The following is a 14,453-nucleotide window of genomic DNA, read 5'->3' as shown; positions in this document are numbered from 1 at the left end:
ACACACGATTGAATGAATGAATAAGCGCAGAAAGATACACGACTGAATGAATGAATGAATAAGCGCCGAGCGCTGTTGTAAGCGCAGAAAGAGATGCACGATTGAATGAATGAATGAGTAAGCGCAGAAAGATACACAATTGAATGAATGAATGAATGCATGAGCGCCGAGCGCTGTTGTAAGCGCAGAAAGAGATACACGGTTGAATGAATGAGTGAATGAATGAGCGCCGAGCGCTGTTGTAAGCGCAGAACGAGATGCACGATTGAATGAATGAATGAGTAAGCGCAGAAAGAGACACACGATTGAATGAATGAATGAGCGCCGAGCGCTGCTGTAAGCGCAGAAAGAGACACACGATTGAATGAATGAGTGAATGAATGAGCGCCGAGCGCTGTTGTAAGCGCAGAAAGAGATACACGATTGAATGAATGAATGAGTAAGTGCAGAAAGATACACGACTGAATGAATGAATGAATGAGCGCCAAGCGCTGTTGTAAGCGCAGAAAGAGATACACGATTGAATGAATGAGTGAATGAATGAGCGCCGAGCGCTGTTGTAAGCGCAGAAAGAGATACACGATTGAATGAATGAATAAGCGCAGAAAGAGATACACGATTGAATGAATGAATGAATGAGCGCCGAGCGCTGTTGTAAGCGCAGAAAGAGATGCACGATTGAATGAATGAGTGAATGAGCACCGAGCGCCGTTGTAAGCGCAGAAAGAGATACACGATTGAATGAATGAATGAATGAGCACCGAGCGCTGTTGTAAGCGCAGAAAGAGATGCACGATTGAATGAATGAATAAGCGCAGAAAGATACACAATTGAATGAATGAATGAATGCATGAGCGCCGAGCGCTGTTGTAAGCGCAGAAAGAGACACACGATTGAATGAATGAATGAATGAATGAGCGCCGAGCGCTGTTGTAAGCGCAGAAAGAGATACACGATTGAATGAATGAATAAGCGCAGAAAGATACACGATTGAATGAATGAGCGCCGAGCACTGTTGTAAGCGCAGAAAGAGATACACGATTGAATGAATGAATGAATGAATGAGCGCCGAGCGCTGTTGTAAGCGCAGAAAGAGATACACGATTGAATGAATAAGCGCAGAAAGATACACGATTGAATGAATGAATGAATGAGCGCCGAGCGCTGTTGTAAGCGCAGAAAGAGATACACGATTGAATGAATGAATAAGCGCAGAAAGAGATACACGATTGAATGAATGAATGAATGAGCGCCAAGCGCTGTTGTAAGTGCAGAAAGAGATACACGATTGAATGAATGAATAAGCGCAGAAAGATACACGATTGAATGAATGAATGCATGAGCGCCGAGCGCTGTTGTAAGTGCAGAAAGAGATACACGATTGAATGAATGAATGAGTAAGCGCAGAAAGATACACGACTGAATGAATGAATGCATGAGCGCCGAGCGCTGTTGTAAGCGCAGAAAGAGATACACGATTGAATGAATGAATGAGTAAGCGCAGAAAGATACACGACTGAATGAATGAATGAGCGCCGAGCGCTGTGGTAAGCGCAGAAAGATACACACGATTGAATGAATGAGTGAATGAATGAGCGCCGAGTGCTGCTGTAAGCGCAGAAAGAGATACACGATTGAATGAATGAATGAGTAAGCGCAGAAAGAGATACACGATTGAATGAATGAATGAGCGCCGAGCGCTGTTGTAAGCGCAGAAAGAGACACACGATTGAATGAATGAGTGAATGAATGAGCGCCGAGCGCTGCTGTAAGCGCAGAAAGAGATACACGGTTGAATGAATGAGTGAATGAATGACCGCCGAGCGCTGTTGTAAGCGCAGAAAGAGACACACGATTGAATGAATGAATGAATGAGCGCCGAGCGCTGTTGTAAGCGCAGAAAGAGATACACGGTTGAATGAATGAGTGAATGAATGAGCGCCGAGCGCTGTTGTAAGCGCAGAACGAGATGCACGATTGAATGAATGAATGAGTAAGCGCAGAAAGAGATACACGATTGAATGAATGAATGAGCGCCGAGCGCTGTTGTAAGCGCAGAAAGAGACACACGATTGAATGAATGAGTGAATGAATGAGCGCCGAGCGCTGCTGTAAGCGCAGAAAGAGACGCACGGTTGAATGAATGAGTGAATGAATGAGCGCCGAGCGCTGTTGTAAGCGCAGAAAGAGACGCACGATTGAATGAATGAGTGAATGAATGAGCGCCGAGCGCTGTTGTAAGCGCAGAAAGAGATACACGGTTGAATGAATGAGTGAATGAATGAGCGCCGAGCGCTGTTGTAAGCGCAGAAAGAGATACACGGTTGAATGAATAAGCGCAGAAAGAGATACACGATTGAATGAATGAATGAATGAGCGCAGAAAGATACACGATTGAATGAATGAGTGAATGAATGAGCGCCGAGCGCTGTTGTACGCGCAGAAAGAGATACACGATTAAATGAATGAATGAGTAAGCGCAGAAAGATACACGATTGGATGAATGAATGAATGAGCGCCGAGCGCTGCTGTAAGCGCAGAAAGAGATACACGATTGAATGGATGAATGAGTAAGCGCAGAAAGATACACGATTGAATGAATGAATGCATGAGCGCCGAGCGCTGTTGTAAGCGCAGAAAGAGATACACGATTGAATGAATGAATGAATAAGCGCCGAGCGCTGTTGTAAGCGCAGACAGAGATACACACTGACACTCACACACACACACACACACACACGCAGCTCGGGCGTCCTTTGTTGCGCGCTCCTCCCCTCCCCTCCCCTCCCCGCAGCGCTTCTCGCAGGGCTTCGCACCCCGAGGCCGCCGCGCCTTTCCCGCCTTTTTTCCCACCTCGGGGGGGGTCGGGGCACGCGCACGCGCGCACTCACCGAGGTCGTCCATCGCAGCGGCGGCGGCGGCGGCGTCTCCCCCGCTCCCCCGGGCTCGCTCCGTCGGCGTCTGTCCCCGCAACTTTTTTCCGCCGCTCGCGCGCGCGCGAGCGCGCATGCGCGCACACTCCCTCCCACCCCCCTCCCACCCCGGCGCGTGACCGCGACCGCCCGCGCGCATGCGCTTACACACCCTCCCTCGCACCGCCTCCCTCCCTCCCCCCCCCGGCGCGTGACCGCGACCGACCGCGCGCATGCGCGCACAGGGCGCGTAACCGCGGCAGACGCTCCGCCAACGCCAGGGGGCGCGCGCGGGGCCCGGCCACGCGGCGCCCCCTGGCGGCCGCCCTGAACAATAATCAATCAATCAATCGTATTGATTGAGCGCTTACTGTGTGCAGAGCACTGTGCTAAGCGCTTGGGAAGTCCAAGTTGGCAACAGATAGAGACGGTCCCTACCCAAACAGCGGGCTCACAGTCTAGAAGGGGGAGGCAGAGAACAAAACCAAACATATTAATAAAATAAAATAAATAGAATAGATATGTACAAGTAAAATAAATGAATAAATAGAGTAATAAATATGTACAAACATATATACATCTATACAGGTGCTGTGGGGAAGGGAAGGAGGTAAGATGGGGGGATGGAGAGGGGGACGAGGGGGAGAGGAAGGAGGGGGCTCAGTCTGGGAAGGCTGATCAATCAATAATAATAATAATAATAATAATAATAATGGCATTTATTAAGCGCTTACTATGTGCAAAGCACTGTTCTAAGCGCTGGGGAGGTTACAAGGTGATCAGGTTGTCCCACGGGGGGCTCACAGTCTTCATCCCCATTTTACAGATGAGGGAACTGAAGCACAGAGAAGTTAAGTGACTTACCCAAAGTCACACAGCTGACAATCAATCAATCGTATTTACTGAGCGCTTACTGTGTGCAGAGCACTGGACTAAGCGCTTGGGAAGTACAGGTTGGCAACATCTAGAGACGGTCCCTACCCAACAGTGGGTTCAATAATAATAATAATAATAATGGCATTTGTTAAGTGCTTACTATGTGCAGAGCACTGTTCTAAGCGCTGGGGAGGGATGCAAGGTGATCAGGTTGTCCCACGGGGGGCTCGCAGTCTTCATCCCCATTTTATTCATTCATTCGTTCAATCGTATTTCTTGAGCGCTTACTGTGTGCAGAGCACTGGACTAAGCCCTTGGGAAGTACAAGTTGGCAATCAATCAGTCAATCGATCATATTTACTGAGCGCTTACTGTGTGCAGAGCACTGGACTAAGCACTTGACAACATCTAGAGACGGTCCCTACCCGACAGCGGGCTCACAGCCTAGAAGGGGGAGACAGACAACAAAACAAAACATATTAACAAAAGAAAATAAATAGAATATGTACAAATAAAATAAGTAAATAAATAGAGTAATAAGTGCGTACAAACATATATACATATATACAGGTGCTGTGGGGAGGGAAAGGAGGTAGAGCGGGGGGTATTCATTCATTCAGGGGGCTCTCAGTCTTCATCCCCATTTGACAGATGAGGGAACTGAGGCTCAGAGAAGTGAAGTGAGCTGCCCAAGGTCACACAGCAGACATGTGGTGCAGTCGGGATTCGAACCCATGACCTCTGACTCCAAAGCCCGTCCTAACAATAACAATGGTATTTCACTCGTTTGTGTGCGGAGCACTGGACTAAGCGCTTGGGAGAGAAGTCGGCAACATATTCAGTCATCCGATCGTATTTATTGAGCGCTGACTGTGAGCCCGCTGTTGGGTAGGGACCGTCTCTATATGTTGCCAACTTGTACTTCCCAAGCGCTTAGTACAGTGCTCTGCACACAGTAAGTGCTCAATAAACACGATTGAATGAATGAATGACTGTGTGAAGAGCACTGGACTAAGCATTTGGGAGAGGATGTCAGCAACATATTCATTCATTCATATTTATTGAGCACCTTCTGTGTGCAGAGCACTGGACTAGGCACTCAGGAGAGGACATCGGCAGCATATTCATCCATTCAATCGTATTTATTGAGTGCTGACTGTGTGCAGAGCATTGGACTAAGCGCTTGGGAGAGGACAACTCGGCAACATATCCATTCATTCATATTTATTGAGCACCTTCTGTGTGCAGAGCACTGGACTAGGCTCTTGGGAGAGGACAAGTTGGCAACATATTCATTCATTCATATCTTTTGAGCACCTTCTGTGGACAAAACACTGGGCTAAGCGCTTGGGAGAGGACCAGTCGGCAGCATATTCATCCATTCAATCGTATGTATTGAGCGCTAGCTGTGTGTAGAGCACTGGACTAAGCGCTCGGGAGAAGACAAGTCGGCGGCATATTCATTCATTCATTCATATTTATTGAGCACCTTCTGTGTGCAGAGCACTGGACTAAGCACTTGGGAGAGGACCAGTCAGCAACATATTCATTCAATCGTATTTATTGAGCGCTGACTGTGTGCAGAGCACTGGACTAAGTGCTTGGGAGAGGACAAGGCAGCAGCATATTCATTCATTCATATTTATTGAGCACCTTCTGTGCGCAGAGCACTGGGCTAAGCGCTTCACAGAGGACGTCGGCCGCATATTCATCCATTCAATCATATTTATTGAGCACTGACTGTGTGCAGAGCACTGGACTAAGTGCTTGGGAGAGGACAAGGCAGCAGCATATTCATTCATTCATATTTATTGAGCACCTTCTGTGTGCAGAGCACTGGGCTAAGCGCTTCACAGAGGACGTCGGCCGCATATTCATCCATTCAATCATATTTATTGAGCACTGACTGGGTGCAGAGCACTGGACTAAGCGCTTGGGAGAGGACAACTCGGCAACATATCCATTCATTCATATTTATTGAGCACCTTCGGTGTGCAAAACACTGGACTAAGGGCTTGGGAGAGGACAAGTCGGCAATATTCATTCATTCGTATTTATTGAGCTCCTTCTGTGTGCAGAGCACTGGACTAAGAGCTTCTGAGAGGACCAGTCAGCAGCATATTCATCCATTTGATCGTATTTATTGAGCACTGACTGTGTGCAGAGCACTGGACTAAGCGCTTGGGAGAGGACAAGTCGGCGGCATATTCATTCATTCATATTTATTGAGCACCTTCTGTGTGCAGAGCACTGGACTAAGTGCTTTGGAGAGGACCAGTCGGCAGCACATTCATTCATTCAATCGTATTTATTGAGCACCTTCTGTGTGCAGAGCATTGGACTAAGCGCTTGGGAGAGGCCCAGTCAGCAACATACTCATTCATTCGATCATATTTATTGAGCGCTGACTGTGTGCAAAGCACTGGACTAAGCGCTCGGGAGAAGACCAGTCGGCGGCATACTCATTCATTCATATTTATTGAGCACCTTCTGTGTGCAGAGCACTGGACTAAGCGCTTGGGAGAGGACCAGTCGGCAACATACTCATTCATTCAATTGTATTTATTGAGCACTGACTGTGTGCAAAGCACTGGACTAAGCGCTTGGGAGAGGACAAGTCGGCAGCATATTCATTCATTCATATTTATTGAGCACCTTCTGTGTGCAGAGCACTGGGCTAAGCGCTTCACAGAGGACAAGTCGGCCGCATATTCATCCATTCAATCATATTTACTGAGCACTGACTGTGTGCAGAGCACTGGACTAAGCGCTTGGGAGAGGACAACTCGGCAACATATCCATTCATTCATATTTATTGAGCACCTTCGGTGTGCAAAACACTGGACTAAGCGCTTGGGAGAGGACAAGTCGGCAATATTCATTCATTCGTATTTATTGAGCTCCTTCTGTGTGCAGAGCACTGGACTAAGAGCTTCAGAGAGGACCAGTCAGCAGCATATTCATCCATTTGATCGTATTTATTGAGCACTGACTGTGTGCAGAGCACTGGACTAAGCGCTTGGGAGAGGACAAGTCGGCGGCATATTCATTCATTCATATTTATTGAGCACCTTCTGTGTGCAGAGCACTGGACTAAGTGCTTTGGAGAGGACCAGTCGGCAGCACATTCATTCTTTCAATCGTATTTATTGAGCACCTTCTGTGTGCAGAGCATTGAACTAAGCGCTTGGGAGAGGACCAGTCAGCAACATACTCATTCATTCGATCATATTTATTGAGCGCTGACTGTGTGCAAAGCACTGGACTAAGCGCTCGGGAGAAGACCAGTCGGCGGCATACTCATTCATTCATATTTATTGAGCACCTTCTGTGTGCAGAGCACTGGACTAAGCGCTTGGGAGAGGACCAGTCGGCAACATATTCATTCGATTGTATTTATTGAGCACTGACTGTGTGCAGAGCACTGGACTGAGTGCTTGGGAGAGGACAAGTCGGCAGCATATTCATTCATTCATATTTATTGAGCACCTTCTGTGTGCAGAGCACTGGGCTAAGCGCTTCACAGAGGACAAGTCGGCTGCATATTCATCCATTCAATCATATTTATTGAGCACTGACTGTGTGCAGAGCACTGGACTAAGTGCTTGGGAGAGGACAAGGCAGCAGCATATTCATTCATTCATATTTATTGAGCACCTTCTGTGTGCACAGCACTGGGCTAAGCGCTTCACAGAGGACAAGTCGGCCGCATATTCATCCATTCAATCATATTTACTGAGCACTGACTGTGTGCAGAGCACTGGACTAAGCGCTTGGGAGAGGACAACTCGGCAACATATCCATTCATTCATATTTATTGAGCACCTTCTGTATGCAGAGCACTGGACTAAGCGCTTGGGAGAGGACAAGTTGGCAGCATATTCATTCATTCAAATTTATTGAGCACCTTCTGTGTGCACAGCACTGGGCTAAGCGCTTCACAGAGGACAAGTCGGCCGCATATTCATCCATTCAATCATATTTACTGAGCACTGACTGTGTGCAGAGCACTATCCCTCCTCCCCCTTCCCTTTCCTTCCCTTCCTTTGAAGCCCACATTATTCGCCTCTACCACCCCCTCCAGATTCTTGTAGCCGTCATCTACCGCCCTCCGGGCCCCACTTCCAACTTCTTTAACGACTTTGACCCCTTCCTCACATTCCTTCTCTCCTTCTCCATGCCCACTCTGATCCTCGGAGACTTCAATATCCACATGGATATCCCTAACGACTCCTCTGCCGCCCGCCTTCTATCTCTCCTTGACGCTGCCAACCTCTTCCTCCACCCCACCTCACCCACTCACCAACTTGGTCATACCCTCGACCTCATCATCTCCTACCGCTGCACTGTGTCCACCCTCACCAACTCTGTGATCCCTCTCTCTGATCATAATCTTCTCACCTGCCTCCTCACTCACACTCCTTTCCCCTGTAAATCCGTTTTACTCCCTCACAGAGATCTCCGCTCTCTGGACCCCACCCATCTTTCGGAGCGCCTCACACCCCACCTCGCCGCCCTCTCCTCTCTACCCAGTCTTGATGATCAGATTACTGCTCTCAACTCTACCCTTTCTACTCAGCTAGACTTGCTCGCTCCCCCTTTCCCTTCGCCGCTCTCGCACCACTAACCCACAGCCCTGGATCACTGCCACTGTCCGCCTCCTTCGCTCTTATGCTCGAGCTGCCGAACGCTGCTGGCGAAAGTCTAAACACCATGCCAACCTCGTTCACTTCAAGTTTATCCTTTCCTGCCTTAACTCAGCCCTCTCTTCTGCCAGACAAAACTATTTCTCCTCCCTTATTGACACCCATGCCCATCACCCCCCGCCAGCTCTTCCGTACATTCAACTCCCTTCTCAGGCCCCCGGTTCCTCCCCCTCCTCCTTCCCTCACCCCCAACGATCTGGCCTCCTACTTCATTAACAAAATTAAATCCATCAGGTCCGACCTCCCCAAAGTCTCTTCCCCCCTTTCTCCAAACCCCCGGCTCTCAACACTCTCTGCTACTCTCCCATCCTTCCCAGCGGTATCCTCAGAGGAACTCTCCTCCCTCCTCTCAAGTGCTACTCCGGCCACCTGTGCTTCTGACCCCATTCCCTCTCATCTTATGAAATCTCTCGCTCCATCCCTTCTCCCCTCCTTAACTTCCATCTTCAACCGCTCACTCTCCACTGGTTCCTTCCCCTCTGCCTTCAAACATGCCCATGTCTCTCCCATCCTAAAAAAACCCTCTCTTGACCCCACCTCACCTTCTAGTTATCGTCCCATATCCCTCCTACCATTCCTTTCCAAACTCCTAGAACGAGTTGTCTACACGCGCTGCCTAGAATTCCTCAACAACAACTCTCTCCTCGACCCCCTCCAGTCTGGCTTCCGTCCCCTTCATTCCACGGAAACTGCGCTCTCAAAGGTCACCAATGACCTCCTGCTTGCCAAATCCAACGGCTCCTACTCTGTCCTAATCCTCCTCGACCTCTCAGCTGCCTTTGACACTGTGGACCACCCCCCTTCTCCTCAACACGTTATCTGACCTTGGCTTCACTGACTCCGTCCTCTCCTGGTTCTCCTCTTATCTCTCCGGTCGTTCTTTCTCAGTCTCTTTTGCAGGCTCCTCCTCCCCCTCCCATCCTCTTACTGTGGGGGTTCCCCAAGGTTCAGTGCTTGGTCCCCTTCTGTTTTCAATCTACACCCACTCCCTTGGTGACCTCATTCGCTCCCACGGCTTCAACTATCATCTCTACGCTGATGACACCCAGATCTACATCTCTGCCCCTGCTCTCTCCCCCTCCCTCCAGGCTCGCATCTCCTCCTGCCTTCAGGACATCTCCATCTGGATGTCCGCCCGCCACCTAAAGCTCAACATGTCGAAGACTGAGCTCCTTGTCTTCCCTCCCAAACCTTGTCCTCTCCCTGACTTTCCCATCTCTGTTGACGGCACTACCATCCTTCCCGTCTCACAAGCCCGCAACCTCGGTGTCATCCTCGACTCCGCTCTCTCATTCAACCCCTCACATCCAAGCCGTCACCAAAACCTGCCGGTCTCAGCTCCGCAACACTGCCAAGATCCGCCCTTTCCTCTCCATCCAAACTGCTACCCTGCTCATTCAAGCTCTCATCCTATCCCGTCTGGACTACTGCACTAGCCTTCTCTCTGATCTCCCATCCTCGTGTCTCTCTCCACTTCAATCCATACTTCATGCTGCTGCCCGGATTATCTTTGTCCAGAAACGCTCTGGACATATTACTCCCCTCCTCAAAAACCTCCAATGGCTACCGATCAATCTGCGCATCAAGCAGAAACTCCTCACCCTGGGCTTCAAGGCTCTCCATCACCTCGCCCCCTCCTACCTCACCTCCCTTCTCTCCTTCTACTGCCCAGCCCGCACCCTCCGCTCCTCCACCACTAATCTCCTCACTGTACCTCGCTCTCGCCTGTCCCGCCATCGACCCCCGGCCCACGTCATCCCCCGGGCCTGGAATGCCCTCCCTCTGCCCCACCGCCAAGCTAGCTCTCTTCCTCCCGTCAAGGCCCGGCTGAGAGCTCACCTCCTCCAGGAGGCCTTCCCAGACTGAGCCCCTTCTTTCCTCTCCCCTCGTCCCCCTCTCCATCCCCCCCGTCTTACCTCCTTCCCTTCCCCACAGCACCTGTATATATGTATATATGGTTGTACATATTTATTACTCTATTTATTTATTTATTTATTTATTTTACTTGTACATTTCTATCCTACTTATTTTATTTTGTTGGTATGTTTGGTTCTGTTCTCTGTCTCCCCCTTTTAGACTGTGAGCCCACTGTTGGGTAGGGACTGTCTCTATGTGATGCCAATTTGTACTTCCCAAGCGCTTAGTACAGTGCTCTGCACATAGTAAGCGCTCAATAAATACGATTGATTGATTGATTGATTGATTGGACTAAGTGCTTGGGAGAGGACAAGGCAGCAGCATATTCATTCATTCATATTTATTGAGCACCTTCTGTGTGCACAGCACTGGGCTAAGCGCTTCACAGAGGACAAGTCGGCCGCATATTCATCCATTCAATCATATTTACTGAGCACTGACTGTGTGCAGAGCACTGGACTAAGCGCTTGGGAGAGGACAACTCGGCAACATATCCATTCATTCATATTTATTGAGCACCTTCTGTATGCAGAGCACTGGACTAAGCGCTTGGGAGAGGACAAGTCGGCAGCATATTCATTCATTCATATTTATTGAGCACCTTCTGTGTGCAGAGCACTGGACTAAGCGCTTCACAGAGGACAAGTCGGCCGCATATTCATCCATTCAATCATATTTATTGAGCGCTGACTGTGTGCAGAGCGCCGGACTAAGCTCTTGGGAGAGGACAAGGCAGCAGCATTTTCATTCATTCATATTTATTGAGCACCTTCTGTGTGCAGAGCACTGGGCTAAGCGCTTGGGAGAGGACCAGTCGGCAACATATTCATTCATTCAATCGCATTTATTGAGCACCTTCTGTGTGCAGAGCACTGGGCTAAGCGCTTGGGAGAGGACCAGTCGGCAACATATTCATTCATTCAATCGTATTTATTGAGCGCTGACTGTGTGCAAAGCACTGGACTAAGCACTTGGGAGAGGACAAGTCGGCAACATATTCATTCATTCATTCAACCGTATTTATTGAGCACCTTCTGTGTGCAGAGCACTGGGCTAAGCGCTTGGGAGAGGACAAGTCGGCAGCATATTCATTCATTCAATTGTATTTATTGAGCGCTGACTGTGTACAGAGCACTGGACTAAGCGCTTAGGAGAGGACCAGTCTGCAACATATTCATTCATTCATTCCATCGTATTGGAAAGAGCCCGGGCTTTAGAGTCAGAGGTCATGGGTTCAAATTCCAGCTCCGCCACTTGTCAGCAGGTGACTTTGGGCAAGCCACTTCACTTCTCTGGGCCTCAGTGACCTCATCTGGAAAATGGGGATTGAGATCGTGAGCCCCCCGTGGGACAACCTGATCACCTTGTAACCTCCCCAGCGCTTAGAACAGTGCTTTGCACATAGTAAGTACTTAATAAATGCCATCATTATTATTACTGATTGAGCGCTGACTGTGTGCAGGGCACTGGACTAAGCGCTTGGGAAGTAGAAGTCGGCCACAGATAGAGACGGTCCCTACCCAACAGTGGGCTCACAGTCTAGAAGGGGGGAGACAGAGAACAAAACAGAACATGCAGACAGGTGTCAAAACATGTAATAATAATAATGACATTTGTTAAGCGCTTACTATGTGCAAAGCACTGTTCTAAGCGCTGGAGAGGTTACAAGGAGATCAGGTTGTCCCACGTGGGGCTCACAGTCTTAATCCCCATTTTCCAGATGAGGGAACTGAGGCCCAGAGAAGTGAAGTGACTTGCCCAAAGTCACCCAGCTGACAATTGGCAGAGCCGGGATTTGAACCCAGGACCTCTGACTCCAAAGCCCAGGCTCTTTCCACTGAGCCACGCTGCTTCTCAATATACTTATATTGCGTGAGGCTACTCATGCCTGTCTACTTGTTTTGTTTTGTTTTGTTGTCTGTCTCCCCACTTCTAGACTGTGAGCCTGTTGGTGGGTAGGGATCGCCTCTATTTAATAATAATAATAGCATTTATTAAGCACTTACTATGTGCAAAGCACTGTTCTAAGTGCTGGAGAGGTTACAAGTTGATCAGGTTGTCCCACCTGGGGCTCACAGTCTTAACCCCCATTTTCCAGATGAGGGAACTGAGGCCCAGAGAAGTTAAGTGGCTTGCCCAAAGTCACACAGCTGACAATTGATGGAGTCGGGATTTGAACCCATGACCTCTGACTCCAAAGCCCATGCTCTTTCCACTGAGCCACGCTGCTTCTCTATTTGTTACCAAATAATAATAATAATGATGATGGCATTTGGTAAGCGCTTACTATGTGCAAAGCACTGTTCTAAGCGCTGGGGAGGGTACCGAGTGACCAGGTTGTCCCACGGGGGGCTCCCGGGCTTCATCCCCATTTGACAGATGAGGGAACTGAGGCCTAGAGAGGAGAGGTTCTAGACTGTGAGCCCGTCTAGACTGTGAGCCCACTCTTCTAGCCTGTGAGCCCACTGTTGGGTAGGGACCATCTCTATATGTTGCCAACTTGGACTTCCCAAGCGCTTAGTACAGTGCTCTGCACACAGTAAGAGCTCAATAAATATGATTGAATGAATGAATGAATGAATGAAGTGACTTGCCCCAAGTCGCACAGCTGACAATTGGTCGAGCAGGGATTTGAACCCATGACCTCTGACTCCCAAGCCCGGGCTCTTTCCACTGAGCCACGCTGCTTCTCTAATTGTACTTTCCAGGCGCTTAGTACAGTGCTCTGCACGCAGTAAGTGCTCAATAAAAACGATTGATTGAATGAATGAATGAATAAATGAATGAATGAACCCCTGTCCTGTACACACACACACACACACACACACACACACACACACACACACACACACAACTTGTGTAAACCTGAGGGGTTGCCGCTTTAATTTGAGGTTGGTAGGCTTAACATGGCCAAGGAACCCCGTTTACCAGCTCTGTTGTATTACTAATATTAATTCACTCATTCAATCGTATTTATTGAGCGCTTACTGTGTGCAGAGCACTGTACTAAGCGCTTGGGAAGTCCAAGTCGGCAACACATAGAGACAGTCGCTACCCAACAGTGGGCTCACAGTCTAGAAGGGGGAGACAGAGAACAAAACCAAACATATTAACAAAATAAAATAAATAGGATAGATAGGCACAAGTAAAATAAATAAGTAAATAGAGTAATAAATCCATACAAACATATATCCATATATACAGGTGCTGTGGGGAAGGGAAGGAGGTAAGAAGTGGGGGATGGAGAGGGGGAGGAGGGGTTCCAGTTCCAGTGCTTAGAACGGTGCTTTGCACATAGTAAGGGCTTAACAAATGCCATCATCATTATTATTATTACATGTTTTGACACCTGTCTCCATGTTCTGTTTTGCTGTCTGTCTCCCCCCTTCTAGACTGTGAGCCCGCTGTTGGGTGGGGACCGTCTCTAGATGTTGCCAACTTGTACTTCCCAAGCGCTTAGTCCAGTGCTCTGCACACAGTAAGCGCTCAATAAATACGACTGAATGAATGAATGAATGAATGTTCTGTTTTGCTGTCTGTCTCCCCCCTTCTAGACTGTGAGCCCGTTGTTGGATAGGGACCGTCTCTATCTGTTGCCGATTTGGACTTCCCAAGCGCTTAGTACAGTGCTCTGCACACAGTAAGCGCTCAATAAATACGATTGATTGATTGATGTGCCCCCAGCCCCCAACTGAGAGGTCCCTCTAGGGAAATCGACCCCACCAGGTGCCGGTCTCACCTCCACAGCATTGCCAATCTCCCCCCTCTCCCCCTCATCCCTCTCCCCATCCCCCCCACCTTACCTACTTCCCCTCCCCACAGCACCTGTATATATGTTTGTACGGATTTATTACTCTATTCATTTATTTGTACATGTTGATTCTATTTATTTTATTTTGTTAATAGGTTTTGTTTTGTTCTCTGTCTCCCCCTCCTAGACTGTGAGCCCACTGTTGGGTAGGGACCGTCTCTAGATGTTGCCAACTTGGACTTCCCAAGCGCTTAGTACAGTGCTCAGCACACAGTAAGCGCTCAATAAATA

This window comes from Tachyglossus aculeatus, chromosome 21 (assembly GCF_015852505.1).
Source record: "Tachyglossus aculeatus isolate mTacAcu1 chromosome 21, mTacAcu1.pri, whole genome shotgun sequence".
Taxonomy (NCBI): domain Eukaryota; kingdom Metazoa; phylum Chordata; class Mammalia; order Monotremata; family Tachyglossidae; genus Tachyglossus; species Tachyglossus aculeatus.
The sequence above is the reverse complement of the archived record's forward strand: the minus strand, read 5'-3'. Positions refer to the sequence as shown.